The sequence below is a fragment of the Phalacrocorax aristotelis genome, chromosome 4 (genome assembly GCF_949628215.1).
Source record: "Phalacrocorax aristotelis chromosome 4, bGulAri2.1, whole genome shotgun sequence".
In the NCBI taxonomy this organism is placed as follows: Eukaryota; Metazoa; Chordata; class Aves; order Suliformes; family Phalacrocoracidae; genus Phalacrocorax; species Phalacrocorax aristotelis.
Window position 1 is genome coordinate 772,605 of NC_134279.1, and position 13,167 is coordinate 785,771.

Sequence of the window (13,167 nt, forward strand, 5' to 3'; positions counted from 1 at the left end):
AAGTGTTGTTTCAGAATTAATCAAGTCATTTAAAATCATAGCTGTAGTCTCCATTCACTACTCCTGTGCATAAACGCGCTGATCCCGATACTAATCCATGTCGGGTGACTTGAGCAATATATCACCATAATTGCCATTTTAGGGCTGCAAATTGGAGCTAAAATAACCAGATGCAAAAGAGATGGCCATATCATACTCTCAAGATGGATCTTCAAAGTTCAAGGAGAGTTCAAGCATGGAAGAGGCGATAGAGAGGGGTCAAGTGTAAGGAGATTGTTCATGTTCAAGAGGAATTAACTTTACAAATATATTGTTTCTGAGGTGGTAATTGTACCATCTTACAGCTATTCATACCTCATTTAATCTTTGCATTCTTCTCAGCCATTAGAGTGATTGTTCCTCATTGAAATAAATTTGATTTTGACAAAATATTCTGTTTTAAAACTGCAACTAATTTCCCCAAGATTTTTTCCTTTAAAATAATTCTCCCTGAAACCACACAGCCCAGAACCAGCTACACAATCTTCAAACTACAGGCGCGGGATCCATGTGCAAGGCAAAAGCACTGCGGCTGCCGACTCATTTTATTGTCAGGGAAGCAGGAAGTCAGACTACCTTACGACGACTAACAAATACAGAGCTTGAGATCTCATCAAAAAGAGCGTTACAAGCGCTGTTCTTGCCCCAAAATAACATGGTGTGTCTGTGGGCCTGGCCTGGAAGCTTCTGAGTATTCAAGCACTTCAGCTACCGTGGATTTTAAGGTTACCGACGCAGCCTTTTAGGATTCAAGAATCTTACTTGCCATATAACTTGACAAACTAAAGTTCACATAAACAGGAAAGTCAGTTGTTCTCTGAAGAAATCAGGCAACAGACACAGAGCATTCAGGGGTGGGACTGTAACAACAGTAACGAATCGTACTGCTTCGTTTTGCTGAGGCTTACAACAAAGTGAGTATTCCGCAGTAAAATAAGCATACCCACCACCAGAAAACAGCAGTCCTAACACACCTCTTCAGTCCTGTAAAATAAAAGAAAAAGGCATCCTAATAAGCTGTAGGGCAAGTGCATGAGGAACTTTTAAGCCATTCATCATAGCACTAGTTTAAGGAATTTCCTCGTCTGATGGGCTTCTCTTTTTAACAAGTCAGATGAGCTCACTAATTACGTGGTCCTTTTCCCAGCTTCAAATTGCACCATTAAAGTACTATTTCAGCATGTTGTTGAAACTACCACCAGACCAAAGAATTACTGTTGGCATCTAATAAGTCATCTGCACAGCCGAGAGGGAAAACATACATACCGTTATTTCTATAAGGCTGGGTCATAAGAGTGTCTGCTGCAAAGCCGTGATTTAAACTTGCTCCTGCTACGACTCCAGCAGACAAAGGGACAGCTTTTGAGCCAATGTAAATCAGCACAGCACCATTGTACTTTGGAGAGCTATGCTAATTCATCCTGGAGAGGATCTGAGCACGTCCAAACAATGGCCTTACAGAAAGCTAATGTGCTATGGGTTACTTGATAATTTCTGCAGCGTAATTGGCCAACATGGAAACGTTAGAAATCATTGAAGTTCATAACTAATTGCAACCGTTACCAAGACAGCATTTTTTATGATTAACTGCATGTAGTAGGCCTGATTCTGATTTTACTCGCGTCTCATTCCAGTCAGTTTTCTGACAGGTAGCTTGTGACGTTTCCTGTGTGTCCAGCTACTCGAAGAGGCCAGCCCTCACGGGTACAGCTGTGTTTTCGACATATGAAGTTCTACATCATACTGAGAACATCGGGGAGGTCAGGCCTTTGGTGCTTGAAATCGAGGCCAAGTGGAAAAGAAGCCTGCATTTAACTTGTTCTTTGATTCCCCCGTCAGCAGAACTCTACTAGCCCAACCCACCGGGCCGCTGCCTGCCCCAGTGCTTCAGGCAGCCCGGCGACTCGTGTGTCTTTTGACTCCCATATTCATGTGGCTGTCAAGTAGGGTGGCCTTACTGCAGCCTCATGCGACAGGTTCAGCACTGGCATTACCCGTGTTTCAAATACTTGTGCTGCTTCATATGAAACTGGAACAGAGCGGACAGATTTCCTCAGAAAGCTTACATCACATTTGCAGTCCAAAATCAACAGCTCGAAATTCCAATCTTCTTCCGTAGGTCTGATCATTGAGTCTTGACGGGAGCTGGCTTCTCTTGGAAGTCTGCTTTCAACTATGGGTGCTCAGCCTAGAAACCTGGCTGGCAGGAAGATTACTTGTGACAGCATTACTCAAGTAACTTTGGAACTTCCTAAACAGAGAGGAAAATCTGCATGAATTCAACTGTTACTCCCTCGAACACAGACGCATATGCAAACACACACACAAAAAATATATATTAAAAAATGTACAAAAATCACGTCTCCCAAAAAGTCCCCTGGCTGGACACACTTGTTACGTTTGACACAGCCAAGTTAGAGCCTGGAATCTCATGCACAGAACGAACAGTTCCGTGTCTTTATTTTCCCAAGAGCCCTTGTCTAAGAACAATCATCTGCAAATTGTAATTTTTCTCCACCTTTCATAAACATCAGCAGTAGTGCAGCCCTCTCTCCCCCTCTCTTTTTCTTATTCAGGATATCAGGCAGATAAGAGTTATCAGTAAAGGTCATCCTCAATTTCTGTACAGAAATGATCTGTCTCCGGTATGTAATAAACATTTATCCATGCCTTTATTAGCTATATTGGATCTGACAGTTCTGTTAAACCATTTTCTTTCATTTTGCTAGGTCATGACGGTTAATGCTGCTAAAAAATCTCATCACTGCTTTTGATCATTGTATTGTCTTCTCGGTATTATCAGGATTTTGTAAAGGTAAGCACTGGCTGGAATGACCTATTAAAGTTACAGCCCGTTGAGTTCCTGGCTTTTTTCTCACCACAATAAAAAAGCGAAGGAATGCAAAGCATAAATTCTACTTTCAGGGTTATATTTAGTTGTGCCATTGACATTTAGTACAGCAGTCACTTTAAGCCCACTTTGCATTGGTTTTGCTCCATCTTTTTCACACCCTTGAGTTTCTGAAATGGTGTGGGAAGCCACGCGATGGCAAATGAGTCCAATTAGTGGGACCAGGAGGCGATGTCCCAGTTAACCCTTACCATACCAGCAGTGCGTTAGGCACCTGCTCGGGATTTTTAAACAATTCCCACGATTTACGAGGCAGACTCAATCTGCAGATTGAGGAGCATTGAAAGCATTTTCCTCCACTCTCACATGCTCGTGGCAGAGCAGCACGTATTCCACACCCCAGCGATACTCAGCAAAGCACTGGGAAATATTTACAGTCAGGCACCTATGTCAGACTTGTTGCAATTCTCACCTCCCTCCCACCAGGTCTATGCTTCAACCACTAGGACAGACTTTCTTTCAGCTTTATATGAGCGAGCTGCATCTAAGCCCAGGGTGCCTTTCTTCATCCTCTGCCTGTTGTTCTCCATTCACACTTACACCAGATTCATCACTATAGCATCTGAGAATGTGAAATATTTTTCAAACTTGCTGTTGTCCAGCATTACCTCAGAGGAGGTTGGGGGGATAAGTCGAACAGAAAGCCCTCTGTATGCCTTCTTGGGCTCCTCTTCCCATGCACCATAGGGCCACTACTCTGCAGTACGATCAACCAGCATCATTTTCACTACTACGGGATCAAACCGCTGGTCCCCTGACCCAACACATCAAATTGTTCCCCGATCTGCATCCTGCCATTGGTACAAGGTACTGATTTAACATAGTCTCGTGCCCTGTCAGTGTAGAGTCATTGCAGCTCCGAAGTCCAGTCGGTAACGCACCATCAGGCCATGACACCATGCTGCTTATTTGAAGTGGACCCACCCACGCTTTCCTTCCTGTGGACCAATACCTACATATCACCTGGGCCTTGAATCAGAGGCCCATTACCCCATAGGCCAACCACGGGGCAAATCCAACCCACAGACAAAATCCAACCTCTGCCCATCCGCCAGTACACACTGAGTTAAAGACTGCGCTTGGGCCCAGCTTATCCTTCCAAGCAAACCACAGATCTTGCGCCATAGGTTCCCAGACAAGTTATGAAAATGAGCCAAAACCAGAGCAAGGAGCCAGTATAACTCCCTTGGGAGTAGAGAAGCATACGTATGTCGTCAGTTTTAATTAAGACACCACAGCAGCCATTTGCAGAAGTTGGCATCTTAAAGTTATCCCAGGACACTGTTGCTCTTGGAGACACCTACACCCTTAAACTTAAAAAGAAGAAAGGCACTAGCAGCTCTGTGAGTATTCACATAAAGGATCCTATAAGGACCTACACCCTCTTACAGAGACCGTTTTGCTAATGGTATTTAGGTGTGTCTTGCAATGGGTATTCACCAAACGCGAGGTCATCCTGTTCTCATGGGTGGCATCCAACACCGGCCCAGAGAAAGCACTGGCAAGGCATAAAGCCACAGAGAACATCAAAGGGCACACCCTGTTCACAGCTGCTAAGCCTTCACAGACCAGGATCTGCAAAGGCAGTAACGGGAATGCAACTAACCTCCAACGTACTTCGGCAACTCTCATTTTGAGGGCAACTCTGACAGTTTCCGTGGGAAGTTTAATATAAGTCAACCTGCTGTTCCAGGCTGTGAGGATTTGGGAATTGGCGACTTGGTGCTGAGCAGAGGTCCTTTTGGCCTCTGGTTGTGCCAACCACAGCAGCGAGAAACAACAGGTTCAGAAGGTACAGGTATCCTTTGCGACGGTTTGCAACAGAAACCTGTCCCTAAGAGGAGCGTCTCTCCTATCCCCATTGAGTTGTAAACAGCCTGCATACAGTAAAAAAAAACCCAAACAAAAAAACCCAAACAACCCTCTATTGACTGCAGAAGTGGGCAGTGTGGGGATACCGCAGTCACAGTGACTTCCCTGGAGCTACATTAAATATTCATAACTAAAAACCTACTTTCTCCCTGAATCCCCATTTTCAGTTACAGACTTCAACAAGGGGCTTGAGATCAGCAGTATAAAAGTGCATAATATCTCTTCCTGTAAGCAATACATTGCTTTTCAATTTCCTCAAGTGTCCCTTATTTGGCAGCAACAACCCATGCTCTTTCCTTCTCTCCAGTTGTACCCAGCTGTAGCTTCAGTGGCTTCCAAAGGCAAATGGGGACGGATGAATGCGGCAGCTCACAAGAATAAGAAAGAAAATGTTCCCAAGTCTCTGCGACAACGGGCATATCAAAAAGACATAACTCTCAGAGGGCTTCTCCATATGCTCTCCACCTCCCTGTGTCCTGCAAGTCCATGTGATAGATACCTGCAGCAGCAGAAGAGTCCTACCTTCTCGACAAATACAAACGGCAACCTTGCGTACACGGAGGAGTGCGTCTCTGCTGCCAGGACACTGGTAAGCCCCAGGGAAATGCAGGAATTCCCTACCCTAGCTTTCTGCGTGCCAGAAATCCCACAACTTTCAACAAAGGAAGATCAAGGGTGTTAACCCCGATGCCCCAGCTAACTTAACCCAAACCTTGTTCCTGATACCCACATTTGGAGAAAGAGGCCTCTCTTCCTTGTCTCTAAATGGCCACCCAGCATAAGTATCTCCCCATAATAATTCATGAACAGGCTTCCAACGGTGCAGGCTTGGAAGTGGAGGTTGGCTCAGACATGATTATCCTTTTCACCAGCCTAAGTTGGAAGTGCAGACAATAGACACACAGACCAATAGATGCACTCTGACCTTGATGTTTCAGACCACCAGGCTGTTAAACAAGAGGCAGGACCCCTGTGGTCATGGGAATCTCCAGCATGTGTTTAAAACTGTAACACTATATTTATTGGTGAACTTTGCCTAAGCCATCTTTAACATTCTTCAGGTGCGTATCTACTTGCAAAATTTTATGCGCTCTGTATACACGCAGACACGCACACAAGCATAAGGTGAGGAAGACAAAGAGATAACTCCTCATAACAGCTTTCAAATGACCAGTTAGTGGCAGCTACTGCCTGCAGTTTTTCTTTTATTGCCCCTGCTCCTTTAGTTCGGTTGATAAATAAAAATTTGCTACTGAGCCTCCTCATACTATAAACAGGTAAATCTATGCCCTGCTGAAGACACCAGTTTTGGCCCACGGCTCCGGCTCCTAGGTATTCGGCCTGAAAATAGGAAAGTGGTTCCTGATGGCTCGGAGCGACTGAGTAGTTGATTCACGTGCTACAGAGAATTCATCTTCTGTAGTCAGCTTTGCCAGGCTTAGCTCACTCTCTATACAGTTCTTCCTCTACTCACCACAACAGGACTCAAAGTGGATACAGGACAAATTGCTTTCGAAGGGCCAGTCTTCCAGGAAGACAGAAGTCCTGATGTCTGACTTCTATATGAGCTAGCAGATCTGTGCAAAGAAGCGAGAACATCCATTAAAATCACCTAATTGACCAATTTGCCAAGTTATTTGTCTTTAAAATGAGGCACTTAACATGTCTTGCTATATGCTGATGAATTTTAGTAGCAGAGAATAAACACAGTCCTAAAAAATAAAATCCATATCCAGATAATGCAGCTGGTAGTTAACGATTACAATATGTGACACTTCAAATATACCGAGTCGATGACATTTAACTGATCTGTCTTCCCTATTTTTTGCTAAGCAGGTTGGCAAAAGAAGAAAAATGGTTGATCTTACTAACAAGCTTAACACAACCTTGAAATAAATTACATTCAAAAGCTAGAAGCCTGACTCAGTTTAATAGTTAAATCATTTATTCGTAGGCAAAAAAAAAAAAATAAAAAAAAAATCCTGCCCTGAAGTCATTATCAGCATGATCCTCTATTTGAAGTCTTGCAAAATGTTCAAGGAACGGCCCTTGTGATTTGGCCAAAGGAAACAACACACGCAGCAGCTCTATGCAGGCCAAAGAAAATGGAGACTCCCCGTATGAGAATATTAAATTATTATGGCTTTTGCAACAGGGGGCACAATTGTTAGCGGCCCCCTTCCTCTGATGGCCAAGCTATGTTCCTCCCTGCCGTGAGCATTCATTGTCATACCTAATATTTGCATGCTTTGATAATAATAAGATTGTCAAGATAATAGCAGGGAAGTTTCAGTAGAAACTCAATTTCCAAAAGCCAGCTGTGCACGGCCCCAGTTGCTTTTTCTAAGAAGATGCCTTCAAAAAGCAAAATTAAGCCTTGCTTATGAGAAAAAAAAGAAACTATTCCCCTCCCCAAAAAGGAGAAGAAGAAGGAAGGAAAGCATTATTGGACAAGAGAAGGATGAAAACCACTTCCTGGAGAAATTATTTTTATGTGAGTTCAAACTTCTTTTTGCTCCCAAAAGCATTTTGGTCAGCACAAGCAAATAATACTGCAAACAGAAGAGCAGGTCTTAAATCAGAGAATAATCACCTTTGTGAGCTTTATTGATTGGACTGATCGAGCTGAAAGAGCTTTGGGGCTTTCCTCTCTCATCTACCTTTTTGCATGACATAACCATTCAACAGCTCAAATGAGGTGGGACATAATGTGATTTTTGGAAAGAATGGTACTATTGTTGAAGTCCAAAAAATCTGTATTTCTTAGGGTTTTGGCAAACTTGCTCCTTTGTCCACACAAAATAATGGGTAAAAAAAGAAAGGAAAAAGAAAAAAGTCCACTCCCTCTCCCCTTTTGCCCTCTATCCCTATTTCAGACTGTGTCATCCTGAGTTATCAAGGCTGAGGGACTTTTAAACACTAGTGAAAAAGCCCTGCAAGGATAAACATTGTGGGCCGAGCCCTCATCGGACAAGAAGCCAAACCTATTGCCTGTACATCGGGCAGGCTACCCAGCAACCTCCAGCAGCAGCAGGACTGTCCTGTGGCAAGCGTTAGGCAGTCTTCCTGTGTCTCTTCAGTGCTTTTTGCCTACTTTGGCCTCGTTTTACACTTTAAATGGCTTTGGTTTTTAAGTCATCTGAATTGAACGATTTTTCCCAGTGCCATACACTCCCCTTCGACTCAGTTAAGACATAGAAATTAGATATTTCCTTCTAGGTTCAGGAATTTTCTTTCTGTGAACGGATTGCACCGAGATGCGCTGGTCTGTAGTAACCTCAGCCCCGGAGCCCTTTTCACCCAGCAGGAAGAGAGAGGATCAGAGTCAAAACCAGCCTTCCGCTAGGACACCGAGTGATGAAAAACCATCTCCAGCCAAGCCAACCATCATGCTCTCTTGTTGACCTTTCTGCAATTCAAACAGGTCTGTAGAGTCCTGTAGCATAAATAAATTCACAGAGGGCGCTTCATACAGTCTGAAATGCAGGTGATCGAATCCCACGACATCTTAGGTTATCTGTACTGAGCAGGGAGCGCTCCTCATGAGATCTGTTCCTCATGAGACCAGTTTCAACTTCTTGGCCTGCCAGCAGAGATCCACTCACCAAGGCACCTCAGGTTTTCTTCCTACTGTATAGCAGAAAGCAAACTCTACAGGCCAAGTGCCTGCAGTTGGCTCCATTCTTTGCACATGTTTCAACCTTCAAGCAGCTGATGGGGGTGACCTACCCGGGAGGTTTTGGACACCCCATGGTTTTATACGTTTCGCGCCCTCATCGGCTGCCAGAGAGTCAGAAGCAGCTAGAACGCACGCACAGAAACTGACCTCTTTCTCACGTGTGTCTTTTCACTGGCTTGTGCCCTGTAGAGTTATTTATACTGCAAGAATGAAATGAGCATAAACTACCAACAGGTGAAATGCCTTCACTGACTCTCGTTTGCAATGCTTTGCTGTCTGAGCAGGAATAATCACAGAAGATGCAGTACAGAGCAAGAGCAAAAGCATACAGAAGTTACCAGGCAGAGCTGGAGCCTCAGGCAAGACCTGCTGGAAAGACATTTCCTCAAAGGTAATGGTTCCCCGCAGCAGCCAGGAAGCTACTGAGGGACTGGCAATCTGTAAAAGAAATGAACAAGGAGCAGAGATGGTAGCTAACTTGATACTCCTCAGCTAAATAAATACTAAAGAAAGAAGGGCAAGTCATACCCTCACTTCTGCCAGTACTGCCTTCTTCAGAGAGGTTTGAAGAGCAGATCACAGTTATGCTAATTCATCGTTTTCTCCCAGTGACCGAGCGGGACAATGGTATCCCACCACCACCTCCCCTGTAGGAAGACCAAAAAAAGACAATGAAAACACTTCTTAAATGCCTTCAAGCATGGCCCGTAATTCTAGCAGCATAGAGACAGACATATATTTATGCAAACATAGTCTCAGCAACACAGCCTCGCTACTCCAAAAAGCACTAATCCCAGGCAATCCGTTAGCTGCACACTCAGCTGTTTCTGCCTTTGTCACTTCCACGCTTCAGCCAGCAAGTGAATTTTGGTGTGCCACACATAAGGCTATTTCTTTGTTTCGTCTTCTGCTATATTACCCATTTGCAACAGAAGAAATCGGAAGCGTGTCCGAAGAACATATATTTGCAATTGCAACTGCCCTGCTGCAGCAATAGCCTCTTATCACTAAGCCAAACTGAGGTACAGCTCCAAAGAGCTCGGATTCAAGAGCTTACAGAAAGCAAATGTATCGCATAGATTTGTGAACATACACATGTACATGCAGACGCATATACATGCTGTGAAAGAAAATAAATGTTCCAGAGTAGTAAGCTTACTTGCAATGGGCAATTAAGCATCCAACAGCACATACAAATTAAAGGGAGATCTTTGTGGCCTGAAATTGTTATTATTACTGTATTATACTTTCTCCCGTTGTTTGGATTCTCTGGAGTTCTATCAGTGTAAAAGATAGCAGAGAAGCAGGTCTCTTCAATTCACTGCATTAAAGTCCATATTTAAACAGTGCAACTTGTCAAGATTGAACTTATATTTTATATAAACAGGGCTACACGACTTGCTGTTTTTGTGGCAGGTGAGAGAGCCCTCAGCACATATTTATGATCATGGTACCAGCTCTTGGGGTGGGGAGGGGGGAACAATCAGAAGCATCTTCTGTGTTAGCTAGGATCACTGGCCTTCTGTAGGAGGCGAAGGGAAAAGCCGCATCAACCACCAGCACTGGAGGCAGGACTCTCAGCTGAAGTCAGGGGAGTGGAAACAGCTTCAACTCCCTGACAACTTCATTTCTCTCCCTCTCTCGCTGGGCCGGTGCTCCTTTAGCTTTGAATGCCTTATGTGCCACTCGCTTGCCCTTTAGGAGCTAACAAGTTGACATCATCATGTCTTTCAGAAGGAAATCTGTCAGTAGAGCACGAAGAAGAAATCAAAGGGGTAGAAAGCAAGGAACAAAACCCAATTGTTAGTCCAAAACATAGCAGTCCCTTATACAGCATACAGAATTTGAGGGGTTTCCTGGCTTTAGCTTTTCCCCCTTGGACAAGCAAGGGAGCACACATTTTGCTGGGGGCTGCTTCGTCTGAAAGGCCGCTGCTACGACTCCTGCCTGCAACACAAGTTAATCCTCAAGCTAGCTGATCTCTTCCTTTGAGAGGGGCAGTATGGGACAGCGGAGGAGAGGGGGGAGGGGGGGAAGCTTTTCTTTACACTTGTGCTGTTCTGAATGTGGACCATCTGTGCCCCCAGCTGGAGTGCTGGAGATGGTCTGGCACTTGAACCACACCATATTTACAGATCTAAACACAAATGGCTACTGCCTGATTGTTTCATGATTCATTAGTCAGACAAGCTCTCCTCTCCCGCCAGCACAGCTGTTACAGAGTAAACCTTTGTCACTTAATAGGCCTGATTATTACTTTCCATCAAAGGTATTGATCTGTGTCATCTCTACTTAAGGGAAAAGGGGAGAATCGAAAAGGGGACCAAAATGTGTCGGGAAAACAAGAAGGGGGGGTAGGGGGGAAATTAAAAAACAATGACATTTGTATGGTGACTAGAGGCACCGGTCAATACGTTTAATCTCTCCTGGATGTACTGTATTCATGTATTCATTTACCACAGTGACTAGGTTACTCATGGAGATGAAACGTCTCACATGATGTGGCATTCCTTGCACTGCACCAGACTGCTGCAGTCACACAATATGGCCATGCATATAATTGCTCGGCCAAATACACAATGTGAATTAACAAATAGTATTTAAAAAAAAATAGAAATCAATTAAGTCATGCAGCAGAAGGTAAAAATACAGGTTCATCTCTCAATGGCACGGGATTAGATGAAGAGATTGATAGCGAGACTTCAGAGAATCGTCCCAGGGTTAAGCCATCGTTCACCCAAGTCAGCAGCGCTCCCCCAGTTTACACCAGTGGAGGAGCTGGCCCTTTTTGTTTAGCAAACGAGCTCGGGATAGGACGTGGTCTGTTACATAAATGCGATCCAGAGTGTATTTACCACAGCTTGAGAGCTTCTCGTTGCTCCAGTAGCCGCCTGACAAGCTGCCATTGCAGCAGTCGCAGTGTTATTGCAAATTCACTCACTCTGTTGGCGGGATGAGGGTTGCAACATCCAGATTGAGAGCTTCATTGCCTCTCTGACTCACAACATCGTTAGTAGCAGCGTTATTGTTTCCCTGCTGTGTCTGAGGTGGTACCTGGTACCCGCTGCTCTGGTAACCAGGTGGACAGTTTAGAGCCATGGATGTGGCTCTGGAGGCAGGCCTGGCTGTGGCAGTGGGCAGCGAGCTCTCAAGGAAAGATGGTTTCACTCTTCCCATTTTCCTCACGTTTAAGGCCTCATGTCTGCTGAAGCCAAATCCCAAAGCCCTTGTCCAGTCCTCTTCAGAGAAAACAGCAGCAAATGACTGGGAACTACAGGACAGAAAAGGAGCCGCAGCAGAGACTGCTTGGCTTGCACCCAAGCAGTACAACAGTGTCACTACTCAGCCTACTGGAATCAAAGAGGAATAAAAGGCATAAGTGTTTCTTCAGAACCAAACAGGACATTTAAAACTAGTGTAGGTGTTTTAAGTGCTGCATTCAGTTCTCTCTCCCAGTTTGTGAACAGTTTCAGGAGCTACCCCACAATTACTGCTGCTCAGCTGTCCCAGGACATGTTCTTTCTGGGTGAAATCCACTCCTGTTTTTGCAAGTCTCAATAGCTTTATGACAGGGCAAGGAATCATCTTTTCAGCCCCTTTGGATCAGAGAAGCCCAGGATCCAAACTCATTGCTGCGCAGCATAGTAACCCTGTGGTTATATCAGCATGTACACCTGCAATATAACTCCTGTATTCCAAGTAGAGAGTAAGGCCTAACACCAAAGAAGCTGTTACAGGATGGGATGTATTTTCCATATGAGAACACAACAAATCAGAAATGCACAGGCCACTGGTAAATACTCAACAAAGGGGATCTTCTCTTCTGCCTCGTGCAGCTTGTTTGCTGTGCAGTCCTGCAAAGACCACCTCAATTTCCCCGCCTTCCAACAAACTCCTTCTCCCCCCACCAATACCTCTCAAGGGCAGTCTATAAATACAAGGAGCTTTTCTGCAAAGCAAAACACAAGGTCAGTAAGACGTTACACAGGGAATGCCAGTGATGTAAGTTAAAGCGCTATTGAGAGAATGAAGGAGAAGGAGCAGGAACCTAAATCAGTGATGTGGAAGACCTGCTCAAAGCACTCTGCTTTCACCTGAGGTGAGCCTGCCTCCTGGGCCACACCTGCCACGCCTGGCCACAGTCCGCAGAGTGCAATGACAGATGCCAGCCCAGCATGTCAGTGGACAGGGAAGCGATCGACCCTCTCGTGAGAGCAGCGTACAGGCGTGTGTGCAGATACGACATGGAATATTATTTTGCAGTCCAGCTTCCATCCAAAGCTCTGAAACAGACCAAAATACACGTTTTTCTGACTACAGCTGTTCCCCTAAGGAAACCTGGCCCCTCCACCCTAGCGTTTGCTCCAGCCCACTAAGATCCAGTTTCTACCCACTCACTCACCCGTCCTGAGGCATATGTATTCTTGCCGGATGGAAGAAAAATCAGAAGACAGCAGCACATGACACCAAGCAAGAATTGTGGCACACACAATCCATGGGAAAGTGTTGCTTGGCATTATTGCGTGTGCTCAGCTTCCCGCCAAGGGACCGGCATTGTCTCTGTGCCAGGAAATCAGCCATTCAGTTAACAGGCAAAGCAGCGGCCACAGAAGACGGAGAAGCAGAAGGGAGCCGTCAAACCCAAGAGACATGCTTGCTCTCTTCT

General features: G+C 44.9%; 1 long non-coding RNA gene across 1 annotated transcript; it reads right to left on the reverse strand.

The window, feature by feature from the left end:
• Positions 1 to 567: 567 nt before the first annotated feature.
• Positions 568 to 9,148, reverse strand: LOC142055907 (uncharacterized). The gene is made up of 5 exons (XR_012660122.1): positions 9,030 to 9,148; positions 8,840 to 8,939; positions 6,297 to 6,399; positions 2,106 to 2,290; positions 568 to 1,023 (listed from the first exon to the last, which is right to left on the reverse strand). It is a non-coding gene; the product is annotated as an uncharacterized LOC142055907 (long non-coding RNA).
• Positions 9,149 to 13,167: the final 4,019 nt, after the last annotated feature.